Source organism: Protopterus annectens, chromosome 9.part0 (assembly GCF_019279795.1).
Source record: "Protopterus annectens isolate FY-2018-M chromosome 9.part0, PAN1.0, whole genome shotgun sequence".
NCBI lineage: Eukaryota > Metazoa > Chordata > Ceratodontiformes > Protopteridae > Protopterus > Protopterus annectens.
Window position 1 is genome coordinate 1,006,485,158 of NC_056743.1, and position 15,314 is coordinate 1,006,500,471.

The following is a 15,314-nucleotide window of genomic DNA, read 5'->3' on the forward strand; positions in this document are numbered from 1 at the left end:
GGGATCTAAACCTTGTCATCACAATAAACAAAACATGCTGGAGGGATAGGTTCCTGACCCAGAGACTCCCCAGACTCTAGAATAGATTGCCCATACATGTCAAGCAGAGTGCCTCTTTGACCCTCTTCAAAAGGAACCCTGATGATTGGATGGGAGAAAGGAAATTCACCCCGGGGATCACGTCAGTCGCCCTACTAGACAGGGGTCCAGGGAAGTAAATAGTGTGGGAAGAAATAGCCAGGGAATTGTTATGGCTAGGCTTGTATAGGCCCTAGGGCTGATAGCCTAGTACCAACCTATGAACCTATAAAGAGCAAAGCTAAAAATTCTAAGATTTTTTCAATAGGAACGGAGAAAGGGTCAATGTTATTGTCACTAGCCCAGTAAGAAAATCTCTTCCATTTATTTTTGTAGAGTTTTCTAGTGGAGGATTTGTGTGAGGCCAAAAGAATCTTATGAACTGGGGGAGATAAAGAACTATGCCTGGCAATTAATGGAATGGAGAAGCCAAGCCATGAACTTGAGGTTCTGAAGGTTTGGATGAACTAAGCCGCTGGATGGGACAGGAGATCTGGATCTGGGTCCAGAGTCCAAGATCGCTGAAACAGATGAGGCCAAAGAATAGGGAACTAAATCTGTCAAGACCAGAAGGGAGCAATGAGGATTACTTTGCTCTTCAACCTGATCACTTTCTTTAGAAATTGAGTAATAAAAGGAAACTGGGTAAAGGTGTACAGAAGTCTGGAGAGCCAATCGTGCAGGAGAGCAACTCTTGGGGACTCCCCAGGAGGGGGGATCAGGGCAAAATAGCTGCTGCACTTGTTGTTCAGGGGTGATACAAATAGATTACAGCAAGGCTGGCCCCAGTGACGAAAAGTTTTTCTTGCCACTTTGGAATTGAGAGACCACTCATGAGGCAGGGGAATGTATCTGCTCAGTTTGTCCATTATTACATCGGAACTCTCCAGAATATGCTTTGCTATCAGAAAGTGGTTGGAAGAGATCACCGACTGCCAGACTCTGACAGTTTCTCAACAAAGGGAATACGGCTTGGTTCCTCCCTGCTTGTTGATGTACCAAACTACCGACATATTGTCCATATGAATTGCAATTGTTCCTGAGGGAAAAGCAGTTTGAAAGGCCTGCAGTGCTAAAAGCACTTCCCTCAGCTCCAAAACACTGAAGTGCAATTAGTCTCTATGGGGGACCAAGTGCTTTGGATGGAATCCTTTATGCATAGAATGTGTAAGGTACAAAATGTGAAATGAATTGCTAAACAGAAGCCTAATAGCAACATAGCTTATAGAGGAGAGCTACAGGCATCCTGTTATGCATAGAAAGTGAGTGGTAATGGTGCCTTTGCAATGGGAATAACAAAAATAACCTGCAGACTTTCTTGCTAAGGATTTACAGTCTAGCTGTGCGCTTGGCAGATACTGTAGCTATTAGTTGTAATGCATACATTGTTTGAGGGAGGGAGCGTTGATTTGCAAATGTGTAAGCAGTTTGACTTTTGGGTCTGGTATGCATATTATCTAGATGCTTAGAAAAGGTGAGGGCAGGCTCCAAAGTCCAAGGTATATGACGATGGTGAAGATTTGGAGAGATGGTCATGTTAAGAAGTGGGGTACGATACCTCCATTTGGTCATATGGACTGCTGTTTCAAATAACCTGACTTTTCCTTTGGTAAAATTTATGGGTGTTTTTGAGACAGCCACAGATGCACAAAAGAGACATCATTACTAAACTTCTTGGAAAATGTGAATATTTTTGTTACTTCTGAAGAACTAGGTCATACGTTAGTACTAGGCTAACTATCATTGTAGGCCATTTTAAGCCTAGCCAATCACCCTGTATAAGGATCAAACCCAGGACCTGGTGTCTGTAAGGTAAACACCTTAGCCACTATGCCAACTTTCCAACTCCCTGACTATTTATGTCAGGAAGGCAAAATATATAGGTACTGAAAAGGAGTTCCAAGACAGATCCTTGCTGGACACCGATATATCAAGCATCTGCCTTGGAGAAGTGAAAGACTGCTGAAGTAGCTATAGCTCTAGTAGAATGTGCAGTGCCCTGACAGGCCCAGGCAGTTCAAATTTCCTCTTGTTGTAAATGAAGGATATACAATTCTTCAGCCATCTAGATAAGATAACCTTGGTTACTGGCTTACGTATTCTGGTATTTGAAAAGGAAATAAACAGTTGGTCAGATTTTCTAATGTCTTTCATTCTATTGAGATAGAATTGCAATTGTCTGTGGACATCTAATAAATGCAAAGAGTATTCAGCTTTGTTTGAGAAACTGGGGAGAAAACTGGTAAATTGATTGTCTGATTGATATTTGTTTCTTGACACCACCTTTGGCAGAAAGGAAGGGTTCATCCTCAAGGAACATCTGTCTTTGTGAAATATGAAATATGGTGGTTTGCAAGTTAAGGTTTGAATTTCTGAATTTCTTCTGGCAGAAGTAATTGCTACCAGAAAAATAGTTTTCCAAGATAAAAAATTTTAAGTTGCAGTTGGCAGCAGGCTCAAAGGGGGGAATGCACTATCATTTGTAACACTAAGGTAAGATCCCAGGGTACAAATGGATCTTTATATGGAGGTTTTAACAACAAAGTCCCTTTAAAGAATGCTTTGAAAAGTTTATGAGAAATTAAAGAATACTTTTTGAACCCATTATGAAAATTGAAATAGCCACTAGCTGAACTCTAATAGTAGAGGAAGAGGTTCCTTCTTCTACTTTCACATCTAACTTCTCTAGTGCACACTGCAGTGTGCATTTTTTTTCATCTTACCTTTAAGCATCACTGTGACTAGCACTTTCTCTAATACCTGCTGGAAATCACTAGGAGCCTTAAACTGATACACGTACTCGACTCTCCTTGTTAATAAGGAGAAATTAATAGTAGGCACTAAACAGCCTATAATTGCAAAGTACCTTGCTAAGGTAAGGGAAAACAGCTCCTGTACTTTACAAAAAAAAAAAAAAAAAAAAGCACCAAACCAGGCATGTCCAAGGGTCAGCTTCCTGTGATTTCTCCTGTCCACTTGGTGAATCTGGGAATACTGGGGCAATGCAGCAATTGCCTCATGTACACAGACAACCCTCTCCTCCTACCACCCAACACTACAACCTGTGAGAGACGCACTTACATAGCCAAAATGGAAGCAAAGCTCTCTCCACCAAAGATTGTGCTAGACAGTCAAGAGGAGAAGGTTAACACCCACACTACACCTCAAGCAACACATAGCCCTTCTAAACCCACACCACCAACACTCACATATAGCAACGCTAAATCCACATATGCAGAGGCCCTTAACTGTAACCCGCCCAGCAACAAGGACCTCTGAAGCTGAAACGCAAACAAACACCAATCACAACCAAAGTGTCACATAGTTCACAACACCAGTGTGTGCCACCCAGCAACAGCCCCTAAGGCAAGACAATGTACCTAACACTTTAGTCATAGGTGACTCTATAGACCAGCACACTGATGTCCCTCTCACCAGGTTGAACAAGGAGAAAATTACAGTCAGCTGTCTGTCGGGTGCCAGGATCTGCCACATAACGCATGCACTCAAGACACTCCACAACAAGTACAAATATGACTCTGTTATTGTCCATGTTGGAGTGAATGACTTGAGACGTACCTCCCTGGACTACATGAAAAGAGACATGGAAGAGCTCTCGGATCATGTGGCCCATGCAGGTATGACCCTAGCCCTGAGTAGCATCCTGCCTTCGCCCAGAATTATACCACAATATAAGGACAAAATGATTGACTTCAACAATTGGCTAAGCTGCTGGTGTCATTCAAAGGGGATCCAGCATCTGTCTGCCTGGGACGACATGATTGACAGACCACGATGCTTTGCCAGAGATGGTCTGCACCTGTCGCCCCTGGGATTCAGGTTACTGGCTAAGGCTCTTGCCACCCCTATAGTGCCTTTTTAGGCAAAGTTGGCCCGTCTGCGGTATAGCTCCATAAGGTAAGTGTGCGATAGTTACGGACCTTAGGGTTAGGGTACAGGTTAAGGTAAGTGCATAGATAGGTAATGTATGTAAGGTTTAGTGTAGGGTTTTGTTAAGTGTATGTGTGTGGAATATTTACTTTGTGTGGGTATAGTTTTTTAGGGTAAGTGTGTGGTAGTTACGGACCTTAGGGTTAGGGAGGGGTTAAGGGTAGTGCATAGATAGCTGTGTATGTGGGGTTTAGTGTAGGGCTACAAGTGGGGTTTTGGTGCTTTAATTTAGGGTTAGTAGCAGGGTTTTGGTTAGTGTATGTATGTATTTTTTGTTGTTGTGTTTGCATAGGTAGTATGTTATGGGTGGTGGGGTTGGCCGACTATTGCAGTTCCGATGTTTAAATTTCACAGTTTTGCATGTTCGACGTTATCGCATTTCGCTGTTTATGTGTTGTCGGATTCATATTCGACGGATTCCGCTTTTGTTTAATTAAAGTAGACCCGCTCTTTCGTGTCAGGAGCCTTCCACACCCGCTGCAAAATCAACTTAATGAGCTCATGAGCAGGTGGAGTAACCCAAGAGGTAGATGGTCGACTGCCAAAGGCCTGCAGGTATACTGATTCCTCTGAAGAGGGCTTTTGAGATGTCCAGTCACCCCTCTGTTTAAGGATCTCAAGGATGTCTCCAAAGGAGATATCTTCCAGGGTAACCATGAGGAACCCTCCCCCTCATCAAAATCAGTGTCTTCTGTGATGGATTCCTCTGGGGAAACTAAGTGTTTCCTCTTACACTTCCTGTTCTGAGGAACCTCCTCAGTGGGGTGATCTGGGAAGACATCAGAACAGGACAATACCTGAAGAGGTGTCTCCTGAGGCTTCAGCGCTCATTATCCAAGCATTGAGATTGGAGAAGCTCTGGTCAAGTAGAAGGATCGGGAAACTGCTCTGACTGGGAAAGAACCGACTGAATGCCCATGGTGGACAGGGCCCCCTCCATGGCCCAGAAGGATGGCCCCCCCTGAAAAGGGAAGGGAGCCTTGAACTGAGAAAGACTGTCTCAGAAACGTGGTCACTCCCCGCTCCAATGAAGCCGCTCCTGAAGCTGAAGTTGGGGTAGAGCTAATGCATGCTGAAGCCCTGAGGTGTAGAGATACTCAGAAAAAACTAGAGTCAAGTCCTGCCCCTCAGAGCTGCAGCATAACCACGACCCCAAGAGTTCTCTGGATCTGACAGAGCCAAAGAACTCAGTGTAGAAATTGGTACCAGAGATGCAGATCTTGTCGGAACCAAAACAGTCGGCACCTGAAAACATGGAGCCAGAGTCTCCAAGGCCTAGGAGGAGGTTATAAGAGAAAGAGTAGGAGAGGTCATAAAAAGAGGGGATCCGGCACCCAAAGGGCCTGGAACCAAGGACGCACCTGCAAGTACCCTTGCCACAAGGAGCTGATCCACCAGCATCAACACGTCCATTTCTGTCAGGCTCCTAGTGGAAAGAATTGACTGGGTAGAGGGGGATTTTGGTCTATCCAAAAATGGGGTGGGTAACTGACCAGCAAAGGGATCTATGGATAGGGAATATCTGGTCCTAGGTCTATCCAAAAAAAAAAAAAAAAAAATTCAGGGCATTCTGTTGGATTCAAAGATATCGGTGCCGAAAAAGAAGATGGTGCTGAGGCTAGCATAATGTCTTCTGATAACTTTGACACTGGTGGAGATGTCAGTTATGGTGCCAAAGTTGGCACTGAAGTAATCTTTGAAGAGACTGTCAGTTCTGCAATGACAGAGAGAACCAAAGTCCTAAGTTTTTTTGGTTGTCAGTGCCGAGGCAGAAGCTGGTGCCGATCGATTCCTCTTTTATAAGTACTTTATAAGCAATTTATTTTTTCTTTCTACCAGGGCCTGGTGACTAAAGGCGTGACAGATAGAATAATCCTCTTGCAAGTGTACCAGGCCCAGGCAATAGACACAAAGAGAATGCCCATTGGAATTGGGCATCTTACTGTAACAGTCTTGACATTTTTTAAACCTGGAGGTTCCTTTAACTTTGTCAGCCATAATCTTACAATGGTAGAAGAGAGTACTGAAGGTACAGAAAACTACCAGTGATCTTAAAAAGACTACAGTAAGTATAGGAAGAAAAGAACAAGGATAGAAGTACTGTACTTTTTTTTGAAGGAAAAGGAAAGAGAAGTAAGTACTACCAACAATGGTAGTTGCAAAATACACCTAAGTGTATAAGGCAAGGATGGAGAGGAAACGTATAACAATAAGAAAAAAACTTATAGCTATTCAAAACCCACAAACCAGACAGATATGCAAAATCTCCACCTATTCTTCCAAATAGAGGATAAAATGTATGGGGGGGGGGGTTGCATCCCTGGCATGTACCTCAAACGGGTCTATATTAAAAGCATAAAACTGCTTTTGAGCGAACATGTAAAGAGTGACACATATTCATCTAACCGAATTTAAGTGATTTGATGACTATGTCCCAGGGTAAGGAGGTAGTTCGCCAACTACATGGAGTTGCCCTTTCCTTTGCTATAGTGCGATCTCGGAGTTGGTATATTTAGTTAGGGGGGTGTGGGGGGTGTGAGGGGCAAAGCCCCCCACCTGATAATGGTTTTTAATTTTAATTTTTTTCCAAACGGCCACATGAATTTTTTTCACTAGGAAAAAATTTTATTATGTGGTTGTTCGCTATTTACAGGTTTTGCATATTATGTGTCGACTTTTATGTAGTCGCACATATGCACTTTCTTTGTTCTGATACAGACCCCCTCAAACTAATAGCTAAAAACAAGAGTCTCAGTCTTTAATTGTGCTATACAACTTCTAGAAATATTCTTGATCAAATGAAGACATTTTGGAGAAAAAACAAAACATTTGCAACAAACCCTGTCAAATGTCATTTCAGTATCATGACTAAGCAATAAAAGATAGGATTTCTGACTATGCGCATTTTCTAACAACAAAGGCAGTTTTATTATACTGTCAAAACCCTGATAACCAGTGGCAAACCCATATTGATTGAGGTGAACCAACTTAGGAAAAAATTAAGCCAGCCTGAACACCAAAAGAGCTATCGTAATATTATAATACTGATTTAAAATTGATATAGGTTTATATGAACCTGGCTTCAATGGCAAAAAATCTGGACTTACATATACCAAGCCCAAAATTGTCATTTGTCAGACTACTCCCTTTTCTTTCATATACACATATATACATATTTAAACTATATATATAAGTTTGGGGGGGGTGAGGCATGCTGGTGGTGCAGGTGGACTTTCCTCCTGCAAAAAAGAAGTTCAAAGCAATGTTTGACATTCACTCTTCTGCATTTATGTTTTTTTCACCAGTAAGTCTGGACTCTGAATTTTGAGTCCCAACATTCCAATTGTGAGTCTTTTTATATCTTCTTCCATCCTCACATGCACCCTTCATCTGCCTCTGCTGTAAATCCTCCTAACAGCCTGGCCCCACCCTCCACCAAAACTGTCCAAATGCTCTTATTGATGAGGTACAGCCTTTAAAAACCTCCTATCAAGTCAACAGATCCTCTGCACTGTAGGATGGATATCACATCCCTGGTCCAGCAGTGCAGTGTACCTGTACTAGAAATATTTAGAAGGGTGAAACGAGGCAGTAACTCTCCAGTTCCTAATAGAGATTGACCTTCCAGAATCTAGTGTGGATACTGAAGGTGCATGGTCCAGTACCATTACATAATGTGTCACAAATGCACTGAGTAAATGCTGGTGTCCTCTAGTGACCACATCTCTATCTATGCTGCAGAAATATCTATGGGAATGCAAACAAAATGTATGTTCATTCATCATAAAACTCAGGTAGGTAGCCACATCCTCTAGTCCCATTATCACAAGATAAGATGTGAAACAGCACCCTATTTGTGGTGTTCTGAGTGATCACAGACCACACTACATGCATTAAGGTTACAGTCATTAGCAAAAATTTTGCCAACTTTCTGAAATGCTAGAATCTTCCCCAGTTATAACCTTATGATACCCCAGTTTCTGCTGGATGGTATGCAGAATCCAAAGTAAGGAGCTGCCTGTGCCAAAGCTCTTTAACAGCTACATTCCTGACCTACAGATCAGTCAGCTGGGATTCAACTCTAAACCTAAGACCTTTACTTAGAAGCAAGATCACCCCTCTCCCCCTCCAAGAAGGTTGAGCAAATTACATCAAAACCAAATTCTGAATTTTTTAGGCTCCTGCCCTGGCAAATGAGATTCCAGTAAGCAAACTACTTGGGGGATAAAATGCCTAGTGTGGGAAAACATGTTAGATCTTTCTACTTGGTTTTCCAACCTCTTGAGAGTCCAAAACAGTACCTGTAGCACAAGAAACACTGTATATTATATAAGTCAGTAATACATCCTATGCTTCCTGCTTTCATTGCATTCAGCAGAACCAAGAACTGTTGTAGGAACAAGAGTCACTAGGATTATTGAGGGACAATACAGCAAAATGGGCTCCTCTGGCTACAGCCCTCCTTATTATAATGATCAGCAAAAACTGGGTCCCCACATTTAGTGACTTGTTGCTGCCCCCAGCCCAGTAATACATCAAATACTCTCCCACTGCAACAGTGAATCCCTGTGCTTCTGCAACAGCAGATCTTTCCACCTAAAAGCAATAATTCAGCAACAAATAGATAAAATAAAAATTATTAATAAAATCATAGTTTTTTAGTCCTTTTTTATATTTTAATATTTTGTTAGTTTTTTTTTTGCCCTTGCTTTTTCTTTGTGTGTGTGTGTGTGTGTGTGTGTGTGTGTGTGTGTGTGTGTGTGTGTGTGTGTGTGTGTGTGAGTATGTTTGTTCTATACCTCTCAACCTCTTACAGCAAGAAATCTGGACAGAGACATAAAAGTGGGACAAATGTCCAAAAATAAGGACAATTTTTAAATATTGTTTTTACACAATCTTGGAAAGTTGATAAAATAACAGATTTTGCACTAGCATGAATTTTCTGAAGGGTATGACGTCTGAAACTCAAATGCCTGCCATTATTTTCTAACTTCAAAGTTTAATAATTTACCACTAATTTGCCAGAAAACCACAATTTTATGAGAAACGGACAAAAAAATGAGGCAAAAATCTGGACATACTGCGAAAATCTGTACAGTTGAGAGGTACTTTGTACTATCCTGATATTTGCCTCATATATTTCTGATCTCTTTGCTTCTTGGTGAAGATGCTCCAATGTTTACCTTGCCACGTGGTTCGACCAAAGTAGGACCTTCCACTTGCTTTGTTTTGTTCTGAGATGTGTGTGAATTATTGTGCCTAATTATGGTTGTTTTCCCCCCTTGTGAAGCCCATTTAAGTATGCTTTTCTTGTATTGCAGTTCACACTTTCCTGTGGCTTGGTACTCTGAGTTTTCCTTAATGGGAAGGACTGGTTTTGGTTTATAATGGACTTGTTTTAATTCCTCTCTCAGATCAGCAAATTCTCTTTGTAAATCCTCTGTGTTGCTACACTTGGTGCCAACACAGGCTTTTTCAGTTGTAAACAGCAGTGGTGAACATCCTACACATTACACAAGAGTGTCATTTTAGGTGGTAGAATGTAGATAGACATACATGTATGTATGTATATAGGAGTGTCACTTAGGTGGTAGAATGTTCATAGAAATGTATATATGTATGTTGTTGTATCTTTCGGCTTTTCCCAGTTAGGGGTCGCCACAGTGGAACTCCGGTCCGCTAATGATTGGCAGTAGATTTTTACGTACCGAGTTGCCAGCTCTGATGCACAACCTAGTATCACTGCTCTTATTAATGTAAAGTTTCGATATTTCAAAAAACATTTAACATGGTGAAAATTTGTTAGAAGTGTATTTAAAGCTTAGTATGCTGTTATTCTGATGAAGTCTACTGTGGTTTTGGACCCATTCATGCATATCTCTACACAGAAGATGCTTTAGCTGAGAACCAAACAGGACAACGTCTTACTGTGAGGTGACATCACTATATGTATATATATATATATATATATATATATATATATATATATATATATATATATATATGTATAGGAGTGTCACTTAGGTGGTAGAATGTTCATAGAAATGTATGTATGTATGTATGTATATTGGAGTGTCACTTAGGTGGTAGAATGTACATAGAAATGTATATGTAAATATATATATATATATATATATATATATATATATATATATATATATATATAAGTGTCACTTAGGTAGCAGAATGTATATAGAAATGTATGTATGTATATAAGAGTGTCACTTAGGTGGTAGAATGTACATAGAAATGTATATATGTGTATATTTATATATATATATATATATATATATATATATATATATATATATATATATAGAGGAGTGTCAGGTAGCAGAATATATATAGAAATGTATGTATATAAGAGTGTCACTTAGGTGGCAAAATGTGCATAGAAATGTATGTATGTATGTATATGTGTATATATATATATATATATATATATATATATATATATATATATGTGTACAGGACTGTCACTTAGGTGGTAGAATGTACATAGACATGTATGTATGTATACAGGAGTGTCACTTAGGTGGTAAAATGTATGTAGAAATATATATATACATACACACACACACACACACACACACACACACACACACACACACACACACACACATATATATATATATATATATATATATATATATATATATATATATATATATATATATATATATATATATATACACATATATGTGTGTGTGTGTGTGTGTGTGCAGTGGCTATAAAAAGTATGCACACCCCTGTTAAAATGCCAGGTTTTTGTGATACAGCATTGTAGAGGTTATAGGTCACATTAAAGGTGGAAAAGGTTTTGAAATGATTTATTGTGGTCTCATTTTTTTATATCACAAAAGCCTGGCCACTATATATATATATATATATATATATATATATATATATATATATATATATGTATATATACATATACAGAAGTGTCATTTAGGTGGTAGAATGTATAAAGAAATGTATGTATACAGGAGTGTCACTTAAGCGATAGAATGTATACAGAAATGTAAGTACCTATATAGGAGTGTCACTTAGGTCGCAGAATGGTGTATAAATCTTGATACAGCTGATCGAAAATCAGCTGATCACACTTTGCTGGCTTTTTTCTGTGTGAGATTGTGAACAGTGGGGAGTGGGGAATTTGCCCTTTCCCCACTGTAGTGTGATCTTGGAGATGGTATATATAATTGGCAGGGGTTGGGGGGGCACAGCTTCCCTGTAAAAAATACTGTTTATTTTTTGTATTTTTCAATCTTTTGTGTTTTGTTTATGTGAGCATATGACTAAGTGGCATATACTTTTATATATATATATATATATATATATATATATATATATATATATATATATACACACACACACACACACACACACACATATATATATATATATATGTATATACATACATACAAACACTTACGGACTATATATATATATATATATATATATATATATATATATATATATATATATATATATATATATATATATATATATATATATATATATATATATATATATATATATATATATATATATATATATATAAGTGGTGTAGTGGTTAGCATTGTCGCCTCACAACAAGAGGTTCTCCAGTTCAATTCTCAGCTGGGGTGCCTTCTGTGCGGAGTCTGCATGTCCTCTCTGCAGTTGTGTGGGTTTCCTCTGGGTGCTCTGGTTTCCTCCCCCATTCAGATGCTCTAAATTGGGCATAGATCAGAGTGTATGTACCAGTGACTGGTATGTATGGACTACTGTAGCAGGTCATAGTGGAAGTGAAACTTTCAAAGGACACTGCAGCAGTCAAAAATCACTACTAAAACAAGTGTAAGAGCCTATAAGACTCAAAATACATGCAAACATACTATAGCAATAACCCACGCCTGGCTGTAGGTAATGCTGGATTTACCCACGGTTGGTGTGGTTTGGTCACGAGGGCAAAGCCTGAGTGGCCAAACAAAGCCAACCATAGGTAAATCCAACATTACCCACACCCAAAAGTGGGTTATTGCTATTATACAATGAGATTATTTAAGAAAAAAAATAATTACTGTTCTTAAATAATGGCATTGTATATTGTCTCCTTTCTGCCCTTCCGCAGCTGTCTGGTATTCTGCGGCAATTTTGATGTACTGTGCATGCGTATGCCTGTGCAGTACATCAGAGCTGTGGGCAAAAGCAATGGAGAAAGCAAGATCTCCGTTGCTTTTTACAAACTGTTTTGCTATGTTAAATGGGTTTAACATAGTGAGACAGCTTTAAAAAAAGCAACGGAGAATCTCCGTTGCTTTTTTAAAGCTGTCTCGCTATGTAAAACCCATTTAACATAGCGAGACAGTTTTGAAAAAAGCAATGGAGAAAGCAAGTTCTCCGTTGCTTTTTACAAACTGTCTCGCTATGTTAAAGGAGTTTAACATAGCGAGACAGTGTGAAGCAATGGAGATCTTGCATTCGCCATTGCTGTAAAAAAAGAGTTACAGTAATGGAAAAAGTCTGGGTGACTGGACCTTTTTCCATTACTATAACGCTGATTTACAACGTGCATGCTGACCAATCAGTGTGCACCTTTTTGAATATTAATGGGGGGTCATTGTATAATAGAAATTATACAACACTAATACATTAAAATAATGTTTGCACTAATTAGATTACAGCACACAGGTTAAACAATATAGAAAGTGCTGTTTGCCGAACTAATTACACTAATTTGAATGCAATAATGAATCAAAAGCCCTCCTCACTGTATTTTCTTATTCTCCCCTTTTTAAAGTAATGTAGGGAGTCTTAACAAATACCATCAAGTACTAAAATATAAGAGAACAAGACAATATAATCTGAATTTATAAAGCGGATTATTTGGGGAGACATAAACAATGATAATTGTACATGAAGAGGCGAGGGCAGATGACTGAAGGACCCTCGTGAAAATGTAGCAGGATCCAACAACTGTAACTGAAGTTAAGATAGACATAAGTAATTTCTTATGAGAAGTTGCAATCAAAGAAAGAAAGAAAATGTTGATTAAGTAAAATCTGCAAATTATCCAGTAAGTGAAGAAATGGGTAGACTGAGTCGGTAAAGGCAGTAACTATCTACCTCAAGTTATATGTTTCTGTGTTACCTGTATGATTTACTTTAAATTAATGAAATATTAAGTCTCCCTTCCCTAGGTCCAGTTGTACAGAGATATGATTCACCCTGATGGACACCTCTAGAACACCCATAGTATAGTGATCTCTGCGGAAAGAGGAACAGATTTATGCTTGAACATAGCTATGATTCCCTTTCACCTACAAGTACTTGCAGGATTTGCTCTTGCAACAAACACTTCAGTAATTTTGATTTCAGGCAGAATAGTTCTCTTCAAAGTCAGATGGTCAGAAATTTTGAATGGATGCGTATAATTGGAACAGCATACCACTGTTTTCTTTTGACATGCTTCCAGCTATGAAACATTTATCCAATAATAATATTATTGGGTTTACTACAAGTGCTCATGTAATATTGCTCACTGCCATTTGTTCGAAAAGGCATATGTTCTAACTTCCACTAGTTCAATCATAATTAACTATTTAGCCCTTCCCTTACCCAACTCTATTAAACTCTTACCGGAGCCCTAACCCTAAAACTCCCACCCAGTTCCTAACCCTATTTCTCATTCCTTAACCCTAAAATTCCATTCCACCTACCTAAACATAAAATACCAGGATGCTCCCTAAACCTACAAGTCCAACACCCCTATCAAAAGCTAAGTCCTCAATTACTCCCTAACCCTGAACACCCTTTCCACTCCCAGCATTAAAACATTCCTCCCATTCCCTAACCCTAAAACCTCTCCCCAGCTTCCTAACTCTAACTCCCTTCCACTCCCTAAATCTAAAAGCCCCTTCTCACACCCTCACCCTAAAACTCACCTCCCACTCCCTCCCTCCCTGAGGCTGACACACGTACCTTGATCAGTCTTGAATAATGTGTTCAGGTACATTGGCACATTTGCTTGCCTGCACTCATATTTGAGTCTGAGTGTGAGCAGCAGCCTGTACAAGATCAAGAAACTCGAGTCCAGGGCTTTGAGACAATGGTCTTAGGGTACGTGGGACTCGAGCACTAGTAGTCGAATGAAATTATCTGCACCTCCTGCTAATAGCCTTTGTATTCTTTGAAGCACCTATAAATAGTGTAATTTGTGCAGTAAGTACATAGAATCAGCTTCTGATTAAACTATTCATTATCCTATTTGCATAAAGTGCAATTGTACTGTTGGGTTTATTATAAAAGTCATTTAATATTTGTGGCAGCTTCTTTCCAAACAATGTTTTTTTTTTTCAAATGAATGTGCTTCCCAGATCTTGTTCACCATTTGAAGCTGGATGTAAACTAAGAACATACATATTTTCTATGAAAATACCTGCATTGGCTCTTGTGTTCTCTTTGGCCACAGTTCTGCGGCTTGCTGCTAAATAAGATTATTTTGCTTTTTTTCAGTCTGTCCGGTGTCTAAACACACTAAAAATTATACAACACTGGGGTGGGAAGGTTTGGGGATGATGTTTAGGCTAACGATTCTCTGCTCATATTGTAACAACTATATTCCTTTAACATAGTAACACATAATTAAAAACACTTTCTGCAGAATCTGCTCTGCTGACCCCCAGTCCCTAACACCGTAGGGCAAGTCAGTTCATTTTTAAAACCACACAAAATACAAAAAAAGTGTTATGAAAGTGCTGATGCAGCACCACATGGGGTTTTTTTTTTCTTGTATTTAAGCATACTTTGAGAAAAGTTAAGCACCTGATGGTTCTCCTACTGTATGATTTTTGTGGAATTAAATATACTGAAAATGATAAAAACAGCTTCATATTAAATGCAGAAAATAATTCTTTGTTGAAATGTTGCTTTCTTGTAAGTAAAATCATATTCTGCCCACCTCAGAGTCTTAGAAAACATATCTACTTTCAGTATTACCCTCTTGGAGGAATTATTGTATTGTGCACTAGGACAGACTGAAGATGTTATTTGACACTGCCAACTCACAACTACATGAACTATCTACAATAATTGCAAATTATTTAAATAGAGATAAGTTGCCTCTTATTTGCTTTGACATGCTTTAAGCCTTCAGGGCTTTTCTGTCAGACCTCTGATAGAATTTATGGAATGGGATTTTTTTTATGTCCATACCCTCTTGCAACAAAAATTAAGGCAGGGATTTAACTCAACAGACAAGAGGAAAGTGTAGACTTCATAATACTTGTGATCAGTTACAC